At 56.3% G+C, this 24,508-nt stretch overlaps 1 protein-coding gene across 3 annotated transcripts in view; it reads left to right on the forward strand.

The window, feature by feature from the left end:
- The first annotated feature begins 6,992 nt into the window (after positions 1 to 6,992).
- The window catches only part of Hrh2 (histamine receptor H2), a 41,922-nt gene continuing 24,406 nt past the window's right edge, over positions 6,993 to 24,508 (forward strand). For all 3 annotated transcript variants that reach the window (XM_047555934.1, XM_047555935.1, XM_047555936.1), the window contains exon 1: positions 6,993 to 7,121. The gene's annotated coding sequence lies outside the window, so the exon portion shown is untranslated. The remainder of the gene's footprint in view (positions 7,122 to 24,508) is intronic.

Below are 24,508 nucleotides of genomic sequence, written 5' to 3' on the forward strand. Positions count from 1 at the left end.
GAGGTGGCTGCAGGCTGGGAACCCAGGAAAGAGCTAATGGTGTAATTCAAGTCCAGATCCTGCTGCCAGAATTCCCTTTGTTCTGTTCTGGTTTTCAGCTGATTGGATAGGTCCACCCACAATACAGAGAGCAACTGCTTTCTTCAAAATCCAATGATTTAAATGCAAATCTCATGTAAAAACACCTTCACAGAAACATCCAGAATAATGTCTGACCAAATATCCCGGCCCCAAGCCCATCCGAGCTGACACATGAAACGAAGCTGCAAGCTCTGTGACTCACCCTTGGCACCTGGACTGGCTGCTCCGTGCTGCTTTTGGGTGAGCTCCGCACGTGACTGCCTGGTGCCCACCTGGTGCCCGCCCAGTGCCCGTGAGCAGGAAGAGGTGCCACCCTGCTTCCCTTCTCTTGGGTGCCCTGTGAATCCAGCCACAGGACGTTCTTTCCTGGGATCTGCATTAAGAGACAAGAACTGTGGAGGACAGGTAAGCCAAGTCGCTCTGAGGCCCCAGTCGCAGCCCAGCAGAGACACCATGGAAGTGAAAATGGAGGAGCAGGAGCTGGGGAGGCGTGCTGCTCAAGGAAACAGACAATGAGGGGACACGGGGACGGACAGCGCTCTCTGAGACTGTCAGCCCCTCATCAGCCCCGGCTTCCTTTCCTTAAAGTCCTGCACGCTTGAGCTCTTGGGGCACCTCTGCTCCCTGTGGTCAGAAGACGCCTTGGTCCACCTTCTGCAGTTCCCAGGGAAAACGTCCTCCCCCTCACCATCCCTCAGTGCACGGGGCTTCTCTCTGTCACCGCCAGGGCGCAGTCCAGGCCCCTCGGCCCTGCTCGGGGGAGCAGCCCCACCTGCTCTCCAGCCAAACGGCTGCCTCCTGTTTTCTGTGTTTTGCTTTGGGTGCTGGGGGTGGAACGGAGGCCTCCTGCATGCTGAGGGGCGCTCTGCCGCTGAGCAGTGCCCCAGGCCTTTCCTTCCTTCCCGACTCACTCATCTTTGTTGCCATAATGCAATACCTGAGGCGGGCTAACTTGATAAAGAAAGAAGGTTTATTTAGCTCACAGTTCTGGAGGCTCAGGACATGGCACCTGCATTTGCCTGGCCCTGGCGGGGACCTCAAAGCAGGTAGCAGGACACACTCCAGGGGGACCGAGCACATTGCCTGAGGGAGCAGACGGAGGCTGAGGTCTACTTGCCCTAGGGACCTCCCACTTGTCCGGCCTCTTAAAGGTCCCGCCATGTCTGGACACCACACTTCCAACACAGGAACCAACCCGTGGGGGATGAACCACATCCAAATCTTAGCACCTCCTATGCTTCCCCTGCATGGAATACCCCCAGCACCCATGAACAGGCTTGGTATGCTTCCAGACCTGCGTAAAGGTCCCCCTCTGGGGCCCTCTCTGCTCCGGGGTCAACCACTTCCACAAAACAGTCTATTTTGCTAACAGAGTGGACCAGGAGGGCAGAGTGCCCTAGCAGGGTCCTGGCTGGGTGCGGGAAGTGGAGATGCCTCCAACTGTGTAAGCCTCAGCGACCTCAGCGGTGCCCAGAGGAAATGGAACATCTACCTCCTGGGCTGCGGTGAGAATTTCTCAGACGATGGATGTGTGCAGAAAGCCCAGTGGGTTCAGAAGATGGCGAATGTTCAACAGTGACGTTCCTCCTGGGCTTGCTAGCCAGCATAGGGAACTGCACTAGTTCAGAGGTGCCGGGAAAACAGCCAGGCCCGGGCTGCCCACAGCAGCAGGTGGGCAGGCCCCGGCTTCCACCCCGGGGACTCCCAGCCCTGAGACCTCTCCAGCACGGCGGCTGGGGAATCTGGAACCCACACATCCTCACCGCGGCTCAGCGCCCGGTCCCAAGCCCATGGCCCCATAGCACCCAGGTGGAGACGACCCAGGACAAAACTGCGGGTTTTCACGGTGTTGTCCACGGGCCACCTCACCAAATGTCAGCGCCATACTGTGCCATTCCTTGTCTTATTGTTGGTGTTTTTAAAATTGTATTTTGTTCAATTTCAGAGACTCAGAGATTACTCATTCAAAGAAGAACTTTTTTTTTTTTTCTATTTTGGTCAAATCGTGGTTTGGGCTTCCTCAGAATGAGAAGCTTCCTCCTACTCCCTAGCAAGATGGCTCAGTCCCCACTCAGAGCTGGGCACTGGGGTTTCAGATCCCAAAGCCCCTGACAGCGGGGGAGCCTCGGTTATGGCCACTGCTAACACGGATGATGAAAGGCTTAGGGACGTCCCCAGCTGTCCGAGCTAGTGCAGAACTGGGGATTTTTGGAACAGTCAGTGCCATCCTGATCAGCCGGGTGGACACTCCTGACGGGCTGCCAGCAGGCACACCAGCTGCCACCACCTGGTCGCCCTCCAGTGGCTCCACTCCTGCAGGATGAAATCCACGCACCTCACCATGGCCCAAAGGTCCTGCACCAGCCATGCCCGACCATCGTCCCCGTCCTCACTGACGTCTCGACACTCCTGGGGAGCCCAAGCGCATGCCCGCTCATCATCTGCACTTACCTGCCCCCCACTCCCAACAAGAATGCTGCTCCCTCTGCCCTCATGTGCCTGGCGCAGTTCCAGGGTCACATGCTCAGAACGAACTACCCCAGTAGCTTGAAGCCCCACCCCAGTCACTCCCGACTGTGTGACGGTTTTAATCCTCAGGTGATCATCTTCAGCTGACACTACCTGGTCTTTTTCATGCCCCTCTAGCACCCCAAGTCCATGTCTACCTTGTCCATCACTGAATCCCAGAGCAGACCAGCTGCCCACGACACACACGCAGGCACTCGGTACACAGCTGCTGAATGAACACACGAACGAATGACTTAGTATCCTCCTTTTAAAATCTGAGCCTCGTTCAAACTCTTTGCAACAGACATTTACTGTTTCCTTGCTTTTAATCAAGGAAATGAGACCTGAACTGGTCCCCCAAAGCCTCTTACCTAGTTATTCCCTGCTGCCTAACAAACCACCTCAAACCCTCCTGGCTTCAACCAACAGGGATGCACCCAGTCCCCCAGGTTTGGAGTTGGCTGAGCGGCTCCTGTGCTGGTCTCCTGTGTTCACTCGCAGGCTGGGCTGGCTGGCGGGTGGTCATCTGGAGGGTCTGCTAAGACAGCTGGAACAGCCGGGCACCTGTCTCCTCCTGGTTTTCCTCCCCAGCGTCGTCAGTGCGGTGGTCCTGTGGCACTGCTCCAAGAGGGGCAGCACGGCCTCTTAGGGCCTGAGCTCAGAAGTCAGCGTGGCTGCTGTTGGTTGGAGCAAGCCACAGGCCCAGCCAGATTCCAGAGTCACCCCTTAGTCGCCACCTCTTCACAGGGGGCAGCTGTCTCATTGCAAAGGAGCCTGAGCTGAAGTGCGACAGTCATCGTGGGAAATCTCAGTCAGGGAGGATTGGAAACAGCCTGAGCCTGAGTCGGTGAGGCAGACCCAGGGACCATGACCATCCAGCAATATCAGGTGGCTCCAGAAACTCTCAGGCTCACAGCAAGGCTACCTCTCCTGTTAGGTCAGACTTAGCGGCTGCATGGGAGGGAGCAGGGCAGCGACCAATCAAACCAGAGCGACCAATCAGATGAGCCCCACTGATCCTTACGTCCACCTAACACTCAGCAGGACCCCTGCCTATTCCAACCCGGCCACGTGCGATTTTCTCTGGCTCTCCACTCTGACTTTTACACCTCGCTCACAACGCCGTCTGCTGGGTTGGCCAGAGCCATTGGCCACAGGGTCAAGCCCAGCCCATCCGTGTCCTCAAAACCTCCACCACCTCCTTCCTTCTGGCCTCTCCTGCCTCGCCTTGTGCCTCAGTAGGCAGCTGTGCCAAGCAGGTGAGCGTCCCCAAGCACCCAGGCCCTTGTGCCCCAAGGGTTCTTCCTGTGCTGTTTCCTCTGCCTCCAGGGCCCTTCCTCTCTCTCATTTTGTGACATGCTACCTTCCTGTTATGATCTGGCCATAAAGTACAGTTGTGCCTCCGTATCGGTAGATTAGTTCTGGGACCCTTCCCCATGCCCAAATCCAGGGATGCCCCAATCCCTTCCCCAACACGTCCTGGCATCTGCACCTGACCCACGCACACGCTCCTGTGTTAACTCATTCTGCCTGGCCAGGATACCTGATACTATGAGAACGCTCTGTAAATAACCGTCACGCCATACTGTTTATGGAATCATGATGAGGAAAATGTCTTAATGTGCTCAGAGCAGATATGATTATTTCCTCCTATTTTCAATCTGCGGTTGATCAAATTGTCAGCTGCAGGAACTGCACACAGGGAGACCCAACTCTAAGCTCTTCTCTGAAGACAATTTTCCTTTCCCTAGCAGGATCGACCAAGTTTCCTTTTTCTGCAACCCTTAATTATAGCATTTATTCATTCACTCATTGTTAGTCCACCTTCCATTGCTGTGACAAGTACCCAAGAAAATCTCCTTAAGAGGAAGAGAGGTTGATTTGGGCTCACAGTCTCTGAGCTCCCATCCATGGTCAGCTGGCACCAAGGCAGAGACATGGCGGCCAAGTAGCCGAGAAGAGCTGCTCAGTTCACAGCTGCTGGGAAGCAGAGAGAGAGGTGAGGGAGGCAGAAGGGGACAAGACAGAGTCTCCAAGGGCACGCCCCCATGGATCCACTCTGTTCAACTAGGTCCACCTCCAACACCTTCCGCCATCTCCCAACTATCCACTCCCATATGAATCCATCAGTGGAGCAATCCACGAGTGAGGCAGAGCCCTCACTGACCCGTCACTTCCCGAAGCCCCACCTCGGAACATGGCTGCCTTGGTGAACAAGCCTTCCACACAGCAGTCTCTGGGCATGTTGCAGATCCAGAGCGTAGGTAGCACTCATTCAGTGGACACTGCTGAACGCCAGCTATGTGCCCTTTACTGTTTGGGCTGTGGGGAGACTCGGGGAACAATGCAGACAGGGCCCCTGATCCTTCGCCAGCTATGTCCTGGTGAGGTCATTCAGACAGTGAGCACACAAATACGTGAACAGACAAAATCATTTTAGACAGTGATAAATCTGTCCATTACAATGAAAAAGGGTGCCATGAAAAACACTTGCAAAGTGTGACTGTGTTAGATAAGGTGACCAGAGGTGACCTCTCTGAGAAGGTGGCATTCAAACAGCCACAGGAAGCAGGAAGAGCATTCCAAGCACAGAGACCAACTGGCCCATGGTCTGTGGTCTGTCCAGTATGGCCTGTTCCAGGAACAGTGAGGAAGCCACTGTAGTTGAGGCCTACTTTGTCCATCAGCTTTCTGATGGAGTAACAAAATACCTGAGAAAAAGCAACTCAAAAGGAGGAAAGGCTTGTTTTGGCTCCAAGTTTCAGTCCATGGCCAGCTGGCTTCATTGCTTGCGAGCCTGTGGAGGAGGTGGAACATCATGGTGGAGAGGGCATGGTGGAGCAGAGCTGCTCACCTCCGACAGCTGGAGGCAGAGGGAGGGACATTCGGGGGAGGAGCCCAGGACAAGACCAAGCCTTCAAGGGCATGTCACCAAGGTCCTACTTCCTCCAACTACACACCCTCCTTAGGGTTTCCACCACCTCCCAATAGTGCCACTAGCTGGGGGACAGTCTTCAACACATGAGCCTTTGGGGGGACATTCCCAACCTAAACAATAACATACATGGACAGAGGCACTGAGTGCCAAGACATGAGGACCAAGAGGTGGGTCTTGTGATCTTGGGGAGGGCACTCCTGGCAACTGGAAGGAGCTTAGATTCTATTCTGATGACAATGGGAAGTGACAGGAGGGGTAGAAGAGGAGTAGAGACAGGATCTGACTTACACTTTGAGAAGACGTGCCTGCTTTGTGAATGGCAGGTGAGCAAGAGGAGAGACCACGGGACCAGCTCGGTGGCTCTTGATTCGTCCTCAGATGTGTGACTGGGACATATGCTGCAACAGGAGCCTCCCTCCCTGGATGCTGTGGGCTCAGAGCGCAAGGGGACGGTGGCCCTTAGTCTCTGCCTCTCAGCCCTGCACAGGGCTGGGCCACATGACAGAATGGCCACAGGTGGCCCATCAAGCTGCAGTTGCATGTCTAAAATTCACATCCAGCTGAAGCTTCTCAGTTTGCTCTTCTTTGCCAAGCTCTGCAGAATGCCCCCATCCACATACCAGATTCCCAAGCAACCAGGGGCTGCCCATCTGACCACCTGCCACCCCTACAGTGGGCTGCTGCCCTGGGCCTGGCACAGCGCCCTGGCCATCCTAACAGGCCCCCTCACTGAGGTCTGTGTCAGCACCATGGCCTTCACATGGTGATATTTAGGTCACAGGTGTTGCCATCTGAGCCTCCCACTTCCTCACCTGAAGGTGGGTATTATTTTCCTTAACCCCAAATCCCTTTCCCAAGACTTGCCTCCCTACTTCCTCCCGTGCATCCTTCCATCAGAACAAATCCATCTGAGTTTTTGGAGTTTCCCTGGACTCATTGACTTCTATGTGCCCTTTATCCCCTTGCCCTTTACATTTCAAATCTCAGACTTATCCTGGCCTTTCCATCAAATTGAGGGCTTTTCTCCCTCCTTGCCTGAGTCCAGCAGCTGGGTCCTGGGCATCCAAGGTGAGGGATGTCAGCTGATCTCTGGGCCTAAGACCCTGACACCCAGGTTGGACCAGAGGCCAGCGCTGGGTCACAGTTAAGAGTCCCTGTCCACCGAGCCAGTGTGTGCACAGGTGGACGACTCGGGCCAGGGTGTGGCCCTGGGTGGTGGCGCGTCCCAGTGCAGGAATGGGGAGTGGGCAGGAGCAGGGGGAAGAAGTGCAGGTTTTGAAGAGGGGGCGGTGTGAAGGCAGGAACCAAGAAGGGTGTGGCGGGCAGGACATGGGAAGGAGGTCGGGAGAAGGGAGCGAAGCGCAGGTGGGCGCGCTGGGAGCCGGCAGCGGAGCACGTGCGTGCGTGTGCGCGGCGGCGGGAGCGAGCGGGAGGGGGAGGCGCGCCCGCGGGAGGCGCGCCGGGGGCGGGACGAGGAAGTGGGTGCGAGGCGCGGGGCGCGGGCCGTGCGCGCCGCCCGCTCCCTCCCAGCCCCGAGCGCAGCGGGCGCGGCGCGGTGCCCAAGCCGGTGCGGAGCCGCCCGGCGCAGCCCCAGGTAAGGTGGCGACGCTGCCCGCGGGTCTGGCTCGCCGAGGGTCGCCGGGGGCGGGGCGCCCGGGACGCCTTGGCTACGGCTCCTGGGTCTTCGCGGCTGTCGTGGCTCCATCTCTGCCTGTGCCTGACCTTGGGCAGGTGCCTCCGCCCGCGAGTCTCAGTTACCTTCTCTGACCCTCGGGGATCGTGGCCGCTGCCCCCGGGCGTCGCCAGCAAGGGACACAGCAAGGGATGCGGGTCAGCTCTGCCTTGCCACTGCCCGCGCAGGGGTAGATCTGGAAAGTCCACTTGCGCGTAAAGTCTCTATTTTGTCCCTGGCTCTGGGCGGTGGGTGGCGTTTTACAGGGCGTTGCGTGTGTCGGATCACGGAGCGACTCTGCTCTAGAAATGCCAGCGGAGGGCCCGGGGCTGGAGGGGAGGGGACCTCCCAGTGTCTCAGGAATCAGAACGACCGGCCTTGGACCTCCCGGGTTGCTTTGCTGAAGCCTGTAGCCAGCGCGACAGCGTTCAGCTAGGCGGGACTCCTCCCGGGCATCTGGAGAGGGATTCCCCTGTGAGAAGAGGGGGCAAGTGGCTTCCTCTCTCATTCCTTTGGGCCCCTTAAGAATCCCAATGACCTTGAGCCTGTGAGCTTGTTTCCTCCCTGGTGACAAGTTCCATGTTAATGCCCCTTTTGAGGTGGTTGTGAAGATAAGGAGGTGGGGCTGGAAAGAGCTTGTGAGCTCTGGTGTCCCCCAGTGACAGCTGTCACCAAACTTAAGTGGCCCCAGAATCATTCTCTTTTTTTTTCTCTCCAGAAAACTAATTTGTATGCACCACGTCCCCTTCCTCTCCCTTGCCAGGAATGAGCAAGGGGTAGAGCTGGTGGTAGCCCAGCTAAGACTGAAGCAGGGCCAGAGAGTGGGGTCCCAGGACCTCGCTCCCTACCCCATTCACACCCTGAGCCTGGTGCTCTCTAACACAGGGCATCTCTCAGACAACAGTTTTTGTCAAGCCTAGTTGCCTTATTTCTAAGACGAAGTTATGAATTCCTGCCTAGTAATGAGCTCTTCATCCCTGGAGTTTATCAGAGGCAATTGAATATATTACACTTCTTGACCTATATGATCCTGGGGTGGTAGAATTGAAAATAATGAGAAGATAACTTTTCTGAAGGGTCTGCTCTGTGCAACCTGGTACTAGGTGCATTATGTGTATGGTACTGGCTAGTAATCACAGCAATCCTGGGAAGCCAGTGACGTTGAACCCCAACTTACAGACGAGGAAACTGAGGCTCCTGGAGGCGAGTGACTTTTGCCTGGTTTCACTGGTGGAAAGTGCCATCTGTGGGACTGGACCCCTGTCTGCCTGCCTCCCAGGAGCTTCTGACATTTCAGCGCTGGTCCCCAAATAAGACTGCGTAAACTACGTGACAGGGCCTGGCCCCTGGCGTGCAGCTGAGCAGTGTTGGTTTCTTTGCGTGTTGTAGTAGGAAGAGCTGCCTCGTGATCACTGGTGAAGGTGAGCCTGAAGGTTGGCAGTGGGCCTCAGGTACATCTGTCAAGCGGTTTCTTTAGGGTCTGGAGGGAAGGAAGTTTGCTCCTCATGCCACATAGGAAGCCCATGTCAGGCTGGCCCACCCTGACCCCACCCTGGCCAGCAGTGCTTTTCCTGCCTCCCTTGTCTTGTTCAGGTAACTTGGCTCCATTGGTCTCAGCTTAGATTGGTTTCCCTGGGGTCACTAGCAGGCACTTTCTGGTCTCTGTCCTAGGCTGATGACTAAGGAACCGACCCTCCCAGCCAACATGTCCATAGGGAAAACAGAGCCAGCTGTGGTCCTTCTCCACCAATGCCCCAAGGAAGGAAAAGCAGGATTAAGGTCCAATCCCAAGGATTTAGCTTATTCTTGGGAAAGAAGTCGCTGATGATGAGGGAAAGGATGTCTCAACAAGCCAGGGAGGTTCCTTTGCCAAAAATGTTTTAAGAGTACATCCAGATGAAATGGTGGGGATACAAACAAAGTCTCTCTCAGTTGCCAAGTTATTCATCCACAGTCATAGAGTGCCTGTAATGCTCGGCCATAGGGACAGCCAAGGGGCTACCAAGACCAGAGAGTTTTCAATGAATAGGAACGTGCTTATGCATTGGCATATGTATAGTATGGTCCCCCAAATTTGTGGCAAGACCTAGACAAAAGACAGGAAGGAAATCAGCTAAAGGTTAATGGTGTTTGCCTGTGGGCGTTAGGATTATGGGAGATTTGTTCCCTGGGCTTTGCAGGTTGGAGGCAGCGAGCATGCACTTTAATGACTGACAGACATAGCCCTGTCTGCTGCTAGTGCTGAGGTCTTGCTGGGAAAGCAAGGGGTGCTGCATGCATGAAGGTGCTGTGTAGTTCTGTAGAATGGGTGCCCGTTCTCGGAGGGCCTCTACGTCCATCCTGAGACCGAATTGTCCCTCAAAATCGTGTTTGCCAGATTGAATTTTTCACCATCCGCTTGTCTCCTCTAATTCTGATGCATACTTTGTCCCATTGTCAATTTGATAATGCAGATCTGAGACTCTGCTCCCCTGCTCAAAAGTATTCCCGGGCTCCCCATTCCCCCGGGTCAGGTGCAAAGTCCTTATGGCACACATGGCCACCATGGCCCAGTCTCTGCCTCTGTTCCCCTGCAGCTACCAGCTGTGGGTTTGGACCTGTCTGCCTGCCCTCTGCTGGTCCACCTGCAGTGGTCTGCACACAGCTGTGCCCGTACCCCGCCCAGCCTCCCACGAGCAGCTCCTCTCACCCACAGCACCCTCCTTTGCTTAGTGGTCTTCCTCCTTGTCGTTCAACATCCCGTTCAGATCTGCTCTCCGGGGTCCCTAGGTTACAGGTTACAGAAGAAAGCTGTCTCTGCACTGTGCAGGTGAAGGAAGGGCTCCACAGTGACCTTGAAGAGCTCAGCTCTGTGCTGGGTGCTGGGCCCTTGTGGTACCTAAAAGGGCTCAGAGTTGTGGGCAGTGTCCTCAGGCCTTGGCTCTCGTGTCTAGGGAACTGGGACTCAGGGGCTGCAAGGTAGCTCCCAGAGGCCATGGCTGAAGTGGTTCTGCAGGAGGCAGGGACTCCCCAGGGAGAGGCTCAAACAATGATTCTCGGGTGGGGACCACTTTGCCTCCCAGAGGGCATTTGTCAACGCCTGGAGGTTATTTTTGACTGTCAACTTGGGGAGGAGTGTTCTGGCATCTAGGAGAGCCAGGGAGGCTGCTAGGTGTTCCACAGAGCACACCCAGAAGGAGCCTGTCCAAAACAGCACTGGCGCTGCGGTTCCGAGGCCTGGGTTAGAAGAGGGGCCTTCCTGGCCCGGGACGGCACGTGCAGGGAAGCCTCAGAGATTCCGAGTGCTTCCTGTGCTGGGCACTTTGGTCCTTTGACGGCCCACAGGGCCACCAGGTCTCCTTGCTTCCACTCTCTCTGCCCCCATCAGTAACCAGGCTGTCTTTCTTTTTTTTTTTTTTTTTTTTTTAATCATAATAGCTTTACAGAGATGCTGTACTTAAAACCCACCCTTTTAAACTGTGCAGGTCCATGGTTCTCGTATCTTCACAGAGTTGGGCAACCACCACTGCGATCTGATTTCAGAACCCTTCCCTGTGAATGTGAGGAGTGCCCTCCCTGACCCACTCCCACCCAGCCACTGAGCTATCTCTCTGGATTTGCCTCTTCCAGATATTTCATGTTGATAGACTTGAATGACGTGTGGCCCTATGTGAGTGGCCTCTTGCCCTGCTTGACGTTTTCGAGGTGCATCCATGTTGGGGCATATCAGCACCCATGCTTCCTATGGCTGATGGTGCTGCGTTGCTGGTCATTCAGTCCCACACCTTCCTATCCACTCACCAGTTGCTGGGCTTTGGGGTTGTTTTCACTTCTAATGTTGCTGTGAACACTTGTGCACAGCCCTTTTGGGGGCGTATGCGTTCATTTTTCTTGGGTGTCTACCCAGGGGTAGAAGTGTGGGGTCACGAGGTAAAGCCTTTTCCCCTGCTAAGCAACTGCTGGACTTGTTTCCAAAGCTGCACCCTTCTGCGTTCCCAGCAGCCCTGCGTGGGGTTCCGTATCTCTGCCTCCTCACCTGCCTTGGCACCGTCTTCTGGATCGCAGCCACCCTGGTGTGTGCATGGAACCATTGTGGTTTTGGTTTGCATTTCCCTGGTGGCCTGCGGATTTTGGGGTTGGTTGGTGTGCTCATCGCTTGGTGCCTGCTCTGGAGAGCAGCCTCCTCAGAGTCACCTTTTGGTCTCCATTGTGTGGTTCCCTGACTTAGACTGAAATGCGAACTCCACAGACGTCTAAGGGCACTGCCCCATTGGGCACCGCCCATGATGTTGACTCCAAATCTGTGCCGGCCACTGGCCACCCCACACTCATCCCCTCTCCAGTCCTTTGCACTTGCTGTTTCCTCTGTCCAGCTCTCCTTTTGCACAGCAGCTCCAGGCTACGCCTCAGAGAGGCTTCTCTGGCCTCCCAATCTCCAGGGCCTCCCCGCAGACCTTTTGGATATGTCAAAGTATCATTCGATCTTTTTTTCCTGATCAGATCTTGAAGTCCTGGTCTCCAGGCATAGCTATACCTTTCTCTTACTGTGTGACCCTGGGCAAGCTGCTTCCCCTTTCTGAACCTCAACTGTCTCACCTGAAAACCACAGGGGGCCTTGACTGACTGATCTTAAAGGGTCTGTCCAGCACTGCCGTGTTTTGATGCTATCTCACAGCACAGCCAGGAGGGCACAGCCTGGGCCGCCACAGTGAGAGGAGGGTGGCTAAGGCCAGGTTGGTCACGCATCAGAGCAGGCAGCGTGGCCAATTGCTGCTACCCCCCAGGACAGTCTCTAAGAGGACGTGGCAGATTTGACCTGGTTCCCAGCCTCCAGGAACAGCAGGAAAGATTGTAAACATCCACTCCAGCAAAAGCTGGACACCTTGGTCACCTCCCACTCCCGGACTGTCTACTTCCCCTGGTAGAGTCATCACTTGAGCTCTAAGCCCTCTCTGAGCAGCAGAGCTGTCCACTCGGTCATTCAGCAGTCCCCAGCAGTGCACTGAAGACCAGAGGTGGATCAATCTGACTCCTGCCAAGGACCCCTGGGTAGGTGGGAAGACAGACCCCTGAGCAGCTGCCAGGAATAGTGCGACCCTCCTGCCCTTTGCAGGCCTCGGAGACCCCAGTGCCCGCTGTCCTGGGGAGCCAGCATCCAGAGCTCTGCCGAGCTGGGTTTGTAGGTGAGTGTCCACAGGTGGACAGAGCGGCTGGGTGATCTGGGTGAAGGAGCCCGTGTAGAGACCCAGAGCTGTAAAACCTGCAGGTGTGCTCGGGGCACTCAGAGCAGTCAGGGTTCATCCGAGACCCTGGGCAGTGGGACGAGGTGATGGAAAAGTGGGGGGAGGTCTTGAAGAGCCCTCACTGCCAAGGTGAAGTTTGGGGTTTTGTCCGGGAGGCTCTGGGAACCACATACAGGCAATCAGGTTTGCAGTTTCTAAAATGCCCTTTCTGCAGACACAGCAGGGGAGGAGAGGGCGGAGACCTGGGAATCTAGTCAGGTGCCCTGCTCTTGCCCTTCACTTGGTGCAGGACTGAAGACAAGGGGCAGAGACACAAGCGGCTTTGAGAGGCCAGACTACCCGCACCAGTGGGGGTCGCATGCAGGGAGGGAGCCTAAGAGCGAAGGGGGGGAACAGCTGCCGTCCACCTCTCGGGGCTGCCACTGCCCAGACTCACCCGAGCCGTGGAAGCTGGCATTTGAGCACGGCATTTTCCAAGTGGCTGGAGACGAGATGGAGGAAGCAGGGGAGGGTGGTCCAGATGGTGGGATCCAGCTGTGCAAGAAAGTGGGTGAGAATGTGGAGAGTTAAAGCAAGAGGGAGACTTCTGGATACTAGGGGGCAGCATGCTTGAAGAGGGGAGGGGAAACCGAGGCAGGAGAGTGGAAAGGGATCGACACTCAGCAGAGTTTGGCTGTTAGCGCCCAGAGCAGCTGCAAAGGCCACTCCCTCTCGCTTCTAGATGCAGAGCGTTCAGGGCCCACGAGGAACCACGGCTAGAGTCGCAGCTCTCCCCTTACCAGACCCCCAGGCCAGAGACGGGCAGGTCCAGCCTGGGTTCCAGCAGGGGCAAGTCAGTCTCCCCCAGGCAACTGGCCAGTGGGTTTAATACCAATCAGATGCAAAAGTCCCAAAGCAATAATGACATTGCAGAGAGGTTAGAAAAGGATGAGTAAATCCTGGGAGCTGATCTGGCTCTGTAGAAATGGGCAGAGATCAGACCAGCAGCCAGCAGAGAATTTTACAAAGCCTGTAAGATGTTTAAAAAAAAAAAGAGCCAATACTTTAAATGAGATTTCATTGAAAAGTTTGGACATTTTATTTTAAAGCCAAAAGATTCCATTTCATATGCAGATTTCCAGCTTCTCTTGGAAAACGTGGCCACTGAGGGCTCTGGGCCCACCCCGCTGGACACGGCCTTCCACCCACACAGTAGTGCAGCTGCATGCAGTCCCTGCACGGCTGCCTCATTTCCTCTCCTGCCTGGGACCTCTGACCCTGGGACCCAGGACCCCAGCACCATCCCCATCCTGTCACCCTGGCACCCAGACCTGGAGCCCAGAGCAAGCCCTTCCCCTCTGTCCCCAAACGGTGTTCCGGAGAGCATCGGTCTCTGGAGAGGGTCGCGTTCTAGGGCCTTGTGTGGCTCTGTGGAAGTCCTTCCTCCACAGCCCCCTTGGTCATGGTGCACACTGACGGGGTCAGTCAGGTTCACAGTGGAGCCCGGTCGATGAGACTCAGCCCTGAGCTCCAGCGCAGGGTCCCTTGTTTTGAAGTGACGCCTTTAACAAACGCAGCCCATTTGGAAACACGCTGCGTCCTCCTGACGCTGCTCGAGGCGGTCATGCTGTCTCTCCACCTGGGTGAGACCTTCATGTGGTTCAGAAGTGCAGTGTGCAGAGGCTCCAGAGAAAGGGCTCACTGGCCTCTGGCCCCCACTGCCCAGTCCCCCACCTCTCCCAGAAACGAGATCACTTCTGTTAGTTTGTTGGGGTGCGTTCTTCCAGATCTTCTTTATGAAAATGTAAGCAAAAAATGTACAGCAGTTCTCCCCATCCACAGGGATACACACCAGACCCTAGCCAATGCCTGAAATCAGCAGTAGCACCGAACCCCATGTCTGCTGTTTTTTCCTAAAGTACACACCTGTGATGAAGTTTAATTTATAAAGTAGTTACAGTAAGAGATTGATAATAATTATAAGAAAGAGCAATTACAACAATACCACACTAATACAATTGCCAGCATCAGTACCCTTGTGCTTTGGGACCATTATTAAATAAATGGGTTACTTGAACACAAGCACAGTGGTACCAGGGTAGTGAGTCTGATAAGGATAGCTACTAACAGGTGGGTAGCATATACAGTGCAGACACACTGGATAAAGGGATTATTCCTGTTCCATGTAGGACAGATGAGATTTCATCCTGCCACAGCATGTAATTTAAAACTTAAGAATTGTTTTATTTCTCTTTCATTTAATATTTTCAGATGATGGTTGACAACAGGGAAAGCAACACTGTGGGTAAGAGGGACTACTGTATTTATTTATATCATTGCATTCATATTGTATGTGTTTGTATTATTTTTGGCCCAAAGAGAAGCATATTCTGCACACTGTTCATTCAATACCTTTTGTGTTGATTTTTAGGCAATGTAGAATTAACTCCCAAGGTACAAAATCTTGAATAAACAAATATGAAAAGAAGATAATAACAACTGCTATCAGTATCCAAAGAAAATCATTATTACCATCCAGTCTTTCTAGGCATAAACTTTGGTTGTTTTTTTCTCCCCCCTGAAGGTTTCTAGGCGAGGAGTTCATAGTTAGTCATTTTCTATGTGCAATTGGAATCTTGCTATTTTTTAATCTGAATAGAAGCATTTCCCCTTATTATAGTATCCAAGATTGGTAATACCAGCTGTTTAGTATTTCCATTAAGACGTAATTCACAGAACCTTTTTTCTGGTTTTAAACGTAGAGGCCTTCGTAGCCCACAGCTCTTGTCGGGAGCAGAGCTTTCTACTCAGTTGGAGCTGGGCTGACTGAGCATGTCCAGGAAGCCAGGTGTCTGAGCCAGAAGCAGAGGGGCCAGGACAGGGACTAGGTAGACTGGGCGTGGCGTGGGGACAGGTGGATGCTGGGGTACAGCTGAGGCAGGGGATGTGCCTGAGGTCCTGGAAGGACAAGCAACAGGACAAGACATGCAGCAGCAAGCTGGAGGAGGGCAGGTGCCCGTAAGTGCTGTGCCTCACCTGTACGCAGACTCCCATGAGTGCTTGACGCATGTTCCCTGGTGACTCCTCCCAGCAGTCGGCCACTTAACATGGGACGACTGTGGCTTTCATTCACCCAGTGGACGGATCTGAGACAGAGTGACCAAGCCACCACTTAGCGTGAAAGGGTGGGGGATATGACAGAACCCAAAGGCTGGCTCACGGAGAGCCTGTCCTCACCCCGCCTGGGCTTCTCAGCCCCGGGAGGCTGGCATTATGGTCCCCATTTGGCAGGAGGGGAAGTGAGAGGGAAGGCAAAGCCACCAACCCGAATTGCCCAACTGGTAAGTAGCAGAGCAAGGGTGGCACCCAAGGCAGCTGCTGGGAAAGGGGCTTACTCTGCTCGGGGCCTGGGGGCGGAGCTGAGGGCAGGGCGGAGCTGAGGGCATGGCGGAGACGCCTGCTTCTCCAGGGGCAGAGGGTCGGAGCCCACGAGAAAGCCCAGGAGCTGCAGGTGAAAGCAGCGTGGGAGGAGCAGCCAGGCCTCAGGCAGAGTTGACCCCCTAGAAACTGGGGTGGGAGAAGCAGGAAGGCCAGATGTCCCCAGAGTAGGAGGGACAGCGAGGGTGGTACTCCTCCCAGCGCAGCGTAGTGGAGCAGAGCAGCCCTGGCAGATGCTCCTCGCGGAGGACCCCCTGCGAGATTTGCTCATCGTAGACCTTCCCTGGATATGCGCGCCGCGCAAAGGCGGGAGGAGCCCTTGGGTCCCCTTTCTCCGCTCAAGAGCACCGCTCGCTTTGCCAGTTATCTTTCCCGTTCCCACCTCCTCCTGTCCCTTGTTCTCTTGAGCATTGTCGTCGATCTGTGATATCAGGGGCTGGGGGTGTAGCTCGGTGGCAGAACACCTGCCTAGCCTGTGCCAAGTCCCAGCACAGCAAAAGTCCGAGGAAATCCGTTCTATTGAACCATCTCAGTGTCCGTTTCCTGATGCTGAGCACCTGACTCCCTTCCCATTTCAATGGCCAGAATTACAGGAGGACCACTCCTTCCTCAGTGTAATTCACTGCCCAGTTCGGACTCGAGTTTCCCTGGTTGCCTCAAGGTGGCTTTGTGGCAGGGTTCAAATCAAGAGCCACACAAGGTTCAGGTGTGGCTCCCGGACGCTGGAACTCTGACACAGTGTTGGAATGCCACCAAAGCCTTTCCAGGGACCCAGCTGGACCTTGCCAGCCTCAGTAACCATGCCCAGAATGTGTACATTAGCCTGTAGTTGGGCAGCAGTGTCTAGCTCAAAGCCTGTTCCATGATAGGGTGTGGAATATCTTCTATGAGTTGCTGACTGTCATCTGAACGTGAAAACAGAATGGTTGTAAGGGTGTAGCCTGCACACCACCGTCAAGTTGAAGATCCTAAGCTGAACCGTCATAGACTGAGGGCCATCTATAATTGGAAACCTAGGTTCCAATTATATGAACTCTCCCGCTGATTAAATGCTGTTGCTGTCTTAAGAGGTCATGAGCATGGTCTGGACCCAGCAGGACTCTCCAGCAGGTTGAACTCAGTCTGTGGCTTCACTGTTGTATCCAGATACTTGAAAACTAAGGAGATGTACATTACTGAAATGGAGTGCAGCCTGGTCCTTGCAGGTCACCAGGGAGGCAGCTGGCCATCCGTCTGGAGTGCTAGACAGGGATTCCTGTACATGAGCCATCACTGGGTTACCTGCTGTCCTCAGTCGCACTAGCAGGTGATTCAGAGGTCCCACAACCCAGCCCCTGCGTCTTAAACACACACACACACACACACACACACGAACTTTCTCCCCCACCCCAACTCCTCTGGGACCAGCAGTATGCCTGTGACACTGGAACAGCCAGGCTGCAAATGCTCCCACCCTCCTGGAGCAGAGCCCCCGACCCTGGAGCCCACCAGAAACCCTTGGAGATTCTGCGTCACTCAGATGGCCGCTTAACCCTACCACATCACTTCCCCAGAGCCGACACATCAGGAAGGCAAAAGTCCCTTCCAGGTGGACAGTTGTCTAGACTGGCCTGCAATTTACTCTGCTAGACTACCTGGACTTGGGCCTGTCACGGTGCCTTGGAGCCTCCTCTGTGAGTGACGTTAGGCAGGCAGACTTGGATCCTCTGCCCGTGAACTTCTACTTGCCTTTCTGTGGCCAGAAGTGAAACAAAGAACTGCATCTGTGGTGCCGGTGACGGGCACCCTAATGTCATGCAGGAAGCAGGGGAGGACAGGCATCATCTCTGAGAGGGCTGGTGGGGATGGGGCGGTGCCCGGGAAACGGAAGGGCTCCTGCGGCAGAAATCCCTGAGCTGGGGGAAGAGAAGTTTGGGGATTTTACTAGGAACATCTCCAGGACTTGATCCCCCAAGGCTTTGGGGGCCACTGTGCGGGCTTTCTCAGGAGAACTGAGGGAGGGTTCAGGCCAGAGGGTTTGCAAAGGCTCTTCCTGCCTGCAGTCTCAGAGCCCTCCTGTCCTTCACAGTCCTCTCTCGCTGTTCCCCTCTGCAAACCTGGCAGCACCCTGTCTCCAGGACCAACCCAGCTCTGTAACCACCCTGCCATCTCCACTGCCCTGCTTCCCGCCAGCACCTGCACAGCAGAGGCCCCCTGCACCATTCCCCCCACCCCCGTCCTCTCCCCGGCTGCATGCCTGAGAGGTCTTTCCCTTCCGCAGGGAGCCCAACACAGGACCTCCCGTCCAGCATTGCTGCCAGCTCACCCTGGCAGAGCACCTGGAGCTGAGACTGTGTCAGACAGCGCCCGTGTTTCCCTGGCCTGCTCCTCGCCCCTCCCCAACAGGAAAGGTGGGACTTAAACTGCAATTCCAAGAGGGAAATGCGTGGGAGAAGCGGGCCGGGCCGTCCACCAATGAGCCAGGATGCTTCCAGCACTGCCGTTCACCCCCACATTTCATCTGCAGCACCGCAGGCTGCATCTGGCAGGACGGCCTCAGAGAGGTGCAGAGCGAAGCCAGTGCCCAGCAGCACAGCGAGAAGCTGCTAAGCCGGCATCCAGGCCTGGCTGACCCCTTCCCGCTGCAGGGGCTTGCTTCCCAGGGTGCTTCCTCCAGTGCGAGCACCCCTGGGGGTCCCTGGACGGATGTGGGGTCAAAGACACAGGTGTCGGCCAGCATCTAGTCACACAGAAATCCCCTTCTCCAAAGCCGCCCCGGCATGACACAGAGAAGGTCTGAGCGGAGTGCTCCTCGGTGCTCCGGGCCCAGAGTGCAGGCCAGGTTCCCTTGCTAACGAGGAGTCCCTAGGGAGACTGCGACTACACGGGTTGTGCTTCGACAGTGTTTATTTTTAGGGTGACCTACTTGAAGGAAAGTGATCCCGGTGATCACTGTAATGATCAAAGTCCTTTTGCCACGAATTTAACACTAGAAGGAAAAATCACTCAGTCAAAAACAAAACAGGATGGTGTTCTGTGAATCTGAGGAACCAGGAGGTATTAGGGGACAGATAGGAGTTGGGGAGCACGGGGCATGGGACGCGGCAGACATCAGGAATCAGAAGCCACCAGTGCTGGGCTCTGCCCAGGCCCTTGGCCTCTCTGGGCCACATTTGCAAAAGTGGGCAGTACTGTGGCGCTGACTGCTTCAGGTTGTCCAGGACTCAGGTGCCATCATGACGTGAGGGGGCCGGAAGGTGGGGAGCAGCGATGGCTAAGATAACCCTCGGTGCGCATGGCCCTAGCAAGAGGTGGCTGTTTGCTGCTGATAATCTTCAAGGTGCCCCAGCTGGCCAGGTGGCAGGACTTTGGCCCGCAGAGCAAGCCGTGCCTAGAGGCAAGGGTGACACCCTCAAGGAAACAAGGCTGGGAGACAGCAGGCAGGAAGGACCCTGCTGGCGGGACAGCTCTGGGCCAAGGCCTGGGAGATTGCAGCGGTGGAGGCGATGTGATAGGAGGTGATGTGGTGACAGGAGGTGACCTGGTAAGGCTTGGCTGTGAGGACGGCCATCATGGGACTGGATGGCCCCTCAGTGTGCACAGAGCTCTGCAGCGCTGCCTGGGCAAAGGGACTGGGGCCTGTTTGCCAAGCCTCCAGGCTCATTCTCAGGCCTGCAAGAGTGTTCACACGCACACACGCACACACACACACACACACACACACACACACACACAGAACCAGACCTGAAACATGAAAAAGAAAACCACAACATTGCCACCAGCAATGAGTATCCAGTTGCACGTGCACAAACGTCACACTGTCCATTCACCGATGGCAGCTCATCCGATGCAGACTGTACTTGGCGTGGACTGTTCACGCATTGCAATGGGTCCATCTTGCAGAGGGGTCTGGCTTCTGAGAGAAAGAGCGTGGGGGCCCTGCCCACGTCCTTAAAGGGCATGACCACCTGGCAGGTCCTTGTAGGAAAGGCAGCTCCCTGTCCGCGGAGGTGTGCAAGGCCAGCCAGGTCCCTGACTCTGGGCACTGCAGAGGGCTCCTGAGGACGAGGGACGCCTCCTGGTGCACATCCCTTCTATCCCTGGTCTGTCTTATCAGATCCCACCAGCCAGCTCTGGGCTGGAGGGTCCACACCGTGTCGGCGGCTCCCTGACTTCCAGACCTTGCTCAGGCCTGCTCACCTTCAGCCTGGGCACAGGGTCCCCCCAAGGGGGCTACAGCGTGGCACAAACACGCTTGAGGACAGAAGTAAAACCCAGCCCTGGCTCTGGGCCCCTGGAGGCTCAGGACCAGCCCTGCCGGGAGGCCGGGCCTTTCCCATGAGGAACAGCCTTCACCAGAGGCTCTTCTGCCTTGAGGGCTTTGACCAAGCGCTCAGCCCACCGCGTGTGAGGAAGGAGTTAGAAATCCGCAGGCACAAGATGAAAAGTGCCCTGGAGTGTGGTCATGAGGGAGGGAGTGTCCTGTGCTGCAGGTACAAGGCAACCTGCCTCTGTTCACAGGGGAGGCTAAATGCGCAGGGCTGGGCAGGCGGGCCTGGGTTCAAGTCCTGCGCTTTCCTCCTGGTCTTGAGACTGGGTTCTGTGTATCAAGTGGCAGAGGTGAACGCCTTGCTTGTTGGTGCTGTGGCAGAGATTAAATGAGGCAAGACACACAGCGCCCAGGCCCAACGTGAAGTCAGCGTTCCTGTCTGCGCCAGCTCCTGACAGCTTGTCCTCGCTGAGGGTTAGCTGGCTGGAATCAGCAGGCGGGCTTCCATATCTGTCGCCAGTTCCCTGGGTGACCCAGGGTTGGCTGATTGAGTGCTGGGTCCCTGTTGCCTTTGAGCCAAGTCCAGACTTTCCAGATCTGTCCCCAGCTCCTGTTCCTCCTGAGAACCAGCTGAGGGGTCAGCAGAAGCCAGGTCACCCGGGCAGGAATGGCAGGCATTGCTCTTTTTATCTAAAGAGGAGTCTCTGGAGGGGCATGGCATGGTCAGAGACCGGGACGGTCTGATCACAGGGACAGAGGAGAGGGGTGGCCCTGGAGGCCGTGAGCTTCAGAAGACCTCTTATAAAGGGGCTCTTGTGGGCAAGGACAGGCGCCAGCCCTAGCTGCAGCCTCTTCCAGCCACGTGCTCCACCCGTTCCCAAGCACAGCCCAGCGACTGCCATCAGCCCTCTACCTGCCATTCCCTCTGCCCTGCACACCTGCCCCTTCCCTTCTCCTGGCCAGCCGTGTGGCCCTTAGGGTTTGAGTGAAAGCCACTTCCACAGGATTAAAAGATGGGAAAGCTCCCCAGGGGAATGCAGTCCCTGTTCCTGTCCCACCACCCACCCCCGCAGAGGCAGCCCTCACACAGGTCCTTCCCTCCCTGGCCACCCAGGTGGACACGGGTGGCTGCCTGGGTCCAGCATGCTTGCACCCCTGACTGTCAAGCCTGCGCACCTGGATCCACCCCACCGCAGCCCAGAAAATCCCAGCATTGGGGTGCAGTCAGCCAGCAATTGGGTGGTGTTCTTGCGGTGCCGCGGGGAACCCCAGACAAATTCCTGGAAGCCATTTGCCGAGTCAGAGGTTTTGGTGCTCTTAAGTCACTGGAGCCAGGGGCATGGGAAGGGTCTGAGGACCTGTGACCTGTGAAGACGAGGATCTGCCTTCGGGCACTGTGGCCCCTGCACGTCACTGCAGTGATGGTGGCGTGGTCCTGGGGCCTGCTCAGGCCTACCACAGGGGCCATGCCCAGCTTCTGATGGACCGCAGGCATGCAGGGACCCGGAGTCCCCACCCTCTGCTGGGGACGTCCAGCATCTCCCCTGTGAGCTTCTGCAGGGCTGTCCTCTTCCTCTGGAACCCACTTGTCTGGGATCGTTTCCTCAGGGACCTCATCCCCTCCACGAAAATCACCTCCCTGGGGAGGCCTCAGCCTCCAGAGAGCAGCTGGATGCCCCACCACGCAGCTCCACTGCCCCTGCGCAGAGCTCAGCATGGCTGCGATGGAGAAGCACCGTTCTGGCGGCTTGCTCAGGTCTGCCCCCACCCCTGCAGCAGACGCTGCACAGTGTGTCTGCCACGTGCACGGCTGCATCCCCAGGCCTCGGCACGGCCACCGCACGGAGGTGCTCACACACCAGTGCGGCTTTGGGCACTAAGAGAGTCACATTTGGAGAGAGCGAGTGGGGAGCAGGCTCTGGGGCTCCTGTTCCTCTACTGTCTTCATGTTCATAGTCAGAAAGTGAAGGAGGAATTTTCACCCTGACACGAAGCGCAGGGACTAGAACTCAGGACTGTTCACTGTCAAAGCCCTCGGGCTCCCCCTTGTGGCTTGGAGCCTCTATTATTAGAGGGTCAGGACCTGACCACCTGCCCTCAGTGAAGGCCAGTCTGCACTCCTGTTGCTCCTGACCACCTGGGGTGGCGATGTGCCTTTAGGCCAAGGAGAAGCCCATCAGCTCAGCCTTCACCCAGCCTGCCTGTCCTCAGCGGCTCGCGGACAGTGCTGCTTCCCGTGTAGCTGTGGGGTTAAGCGTGTAAACCACAGAAGAGAGAAAAGGAGGCCTGGACACAGTCTGACCAAATGGCCAGAGAACACCCAGCCCCCGCTGGTCGCTGCTCTGAGTGCCAAAGCACGGCACTCCAGCAGCTCTCTCTGGGGTCTCCTGGAGGAGCAGCGAGGGAGAGGGCCATCAGGCAGGCCTGGCTGGCCCTCCCCTCCAGGTCCCATGCTTCTCACAGGCAGGACAGGAGAAGCAAGAGGTTTTCCCTACCTCACCCGGGCTCGGTTCTGGGAAACAGGTTCTGATGACAAGTCACCAAGGACCCGGCTAGGAGAGTCCCCTGAGGCCCTGGAAACTCAGCACTCTGACCCCCTTCCTAGTCCCTGCCCGTGGGCAGCAGGTAAGAGCTGGAGGGAGAGGGATGGAGAGGCCACCTGGAGTACTCCAGGTGGACACAGAAGGCCAGGCTTGCCAGAGGAGCAGGAGGACGAGGGGCTTCCAGGCGGGTGGTGGGGTGCAGGACGGGCCTGGCAGTCTCAGGACCAGGAGGCACTGAGTCACCGCGGCTGCTTCTGGCACTCAGAGTATCCCAAGCCCCTGGGCAGCAGTGAGGCCAAAGCAGCAAGGCCAGGTCACAGCGTGCACCAAGGACAGCCAGGCTAGTGGGAAGTGCCGTGGCAGACCCCCACGCAGAGCCTTCATGGCCAGGCAGGTTCAGCTCTCGTCCGCAGGGTGCACAGAGGCCTTACCATGACTGCCCCTGCACGCAGCTCGGGGAGGCCACCTGAGCTGTGACGCCTGTCAGTGGAGATCGGAAGTCTCCCTAGCGGGTAGTGGAGAGGAGGCCCTGCATGGAGCATATTCTTCAGAAAGTGCCTTTCCTGTGGGCACTAAGGCAAGATGGGGAGACGCAGGGGAAGTAGTGAAGCCTGCAACCGGCTGCAGGCAGGAAGGCTGAGCAAAGCGAGGGTCTTCGTCACACGCACACACATACCGGAAAGAGCAGAGGAGGCCCTGCTGAACCTCCAGCAGGCAGACCAGGTGTCACGCACACTGGACTGCTTCTGTCAGCTCTCCACAAGTGCTCGGGAATGTTTGCTGTAAAATGCTGGGGTCACAGCCCAACCTCCCCTGCCCACTCCAGTGTCCCACTAGACCCCAAGATGAGCTCGTGGTAGGATCCCAAGGAGGAAACAGTATACACACACAGGCTGCATGTAGCCTGTACTCCTCTGTTACAGAGATGAGCAAGTGTTGGCGGGAGAGAGGGAGGGAGGGAGGAGAGGTGGAGGGAGGGAAGAGAGATGGGCCAAGGCAGGGGATGGATGAATGGAAGGACTGAGGGCGGGTGAAGGGAGGGAGGGGTGGAGCGCGGTGGGAAAGACCCAGCCCCTGCCCTCGGTGGTTCCCCTCCAGTGGGGGGGACGAGACAGTACAGAGTGGCAGGTGCTCAGAATCTAAGTCAACCCACAGTGCAGGGGACATTGCTCCCTCCTCCACCCTCTAGGAGACAAGTCACCTGGGCTGAACCAGAGAGGCCAGGAGCTTAAGTGAGTCCAGGCAGAGAGCACCCCAGGTGTGGGGATGGCTCAGGCAGATGCAGGAGAGAAAGATGGCCTGCTGTGTTTGGGGATGCTCACTTGCCTTAATGGTGAAGCCGGGGACAGTGCAGGAGTGTTTGCTGAGAGGCAGTTGGAAAGAGCTTGATGTCTGATAGAAGAATGGGCATTAAAAACAGGTGAAAGGCATTGAACTGAGTGTGTTGAGCAGCTTTTCATTGCTATGACAAAATACTTGAGGTAATCATCTTTGAGAGAAGAGGGGGTTTTTTGGCTCACGGTTTTGGAGGTTTCAGTCCAGGGTGGCTTGGCCTGCTGCGTGGGCCTGAGAGACCGCAGCGTGGTGGGGGCACTCTTGGTGTCTAGGAAGCAGAGAGAGGCAGGATCGTCGGGTCCCAGTACCCACTTCGAGGGCACACCCTGTGACCCAGCTTCCTCCCTGGCCCCACCTACTGAAGGCTCCAGCACCTCCTAATAGAACCGCTCTGGAGACCTGGCCTTCCACACATGGCCTTTGGGGGGACCCTTGTCCAAACTTTAGTGCTGAGAGTGAACCCAGGCTATGCTGCTTCTTAGGACTGTGAGGTCACTTGGTCTCTGTGAGCCTTGCTCTCCTGCTGTCACACTGAGTGGGTGG

The sequence above is a fragment of the Sciurus carolinensis genome, chromosome 6 (assembly GCF_902686445.1).
Source record: "Sciurus carolinensis chromosome 6, mSciCar1.2, whole genome shotgun sequence".
Lineage (NCBI taxonomy): Eukaryota > Metazoa > Chordata > Mammalia > Rodentia > Sciuridae > Sciurus > Sciurus carolinensis.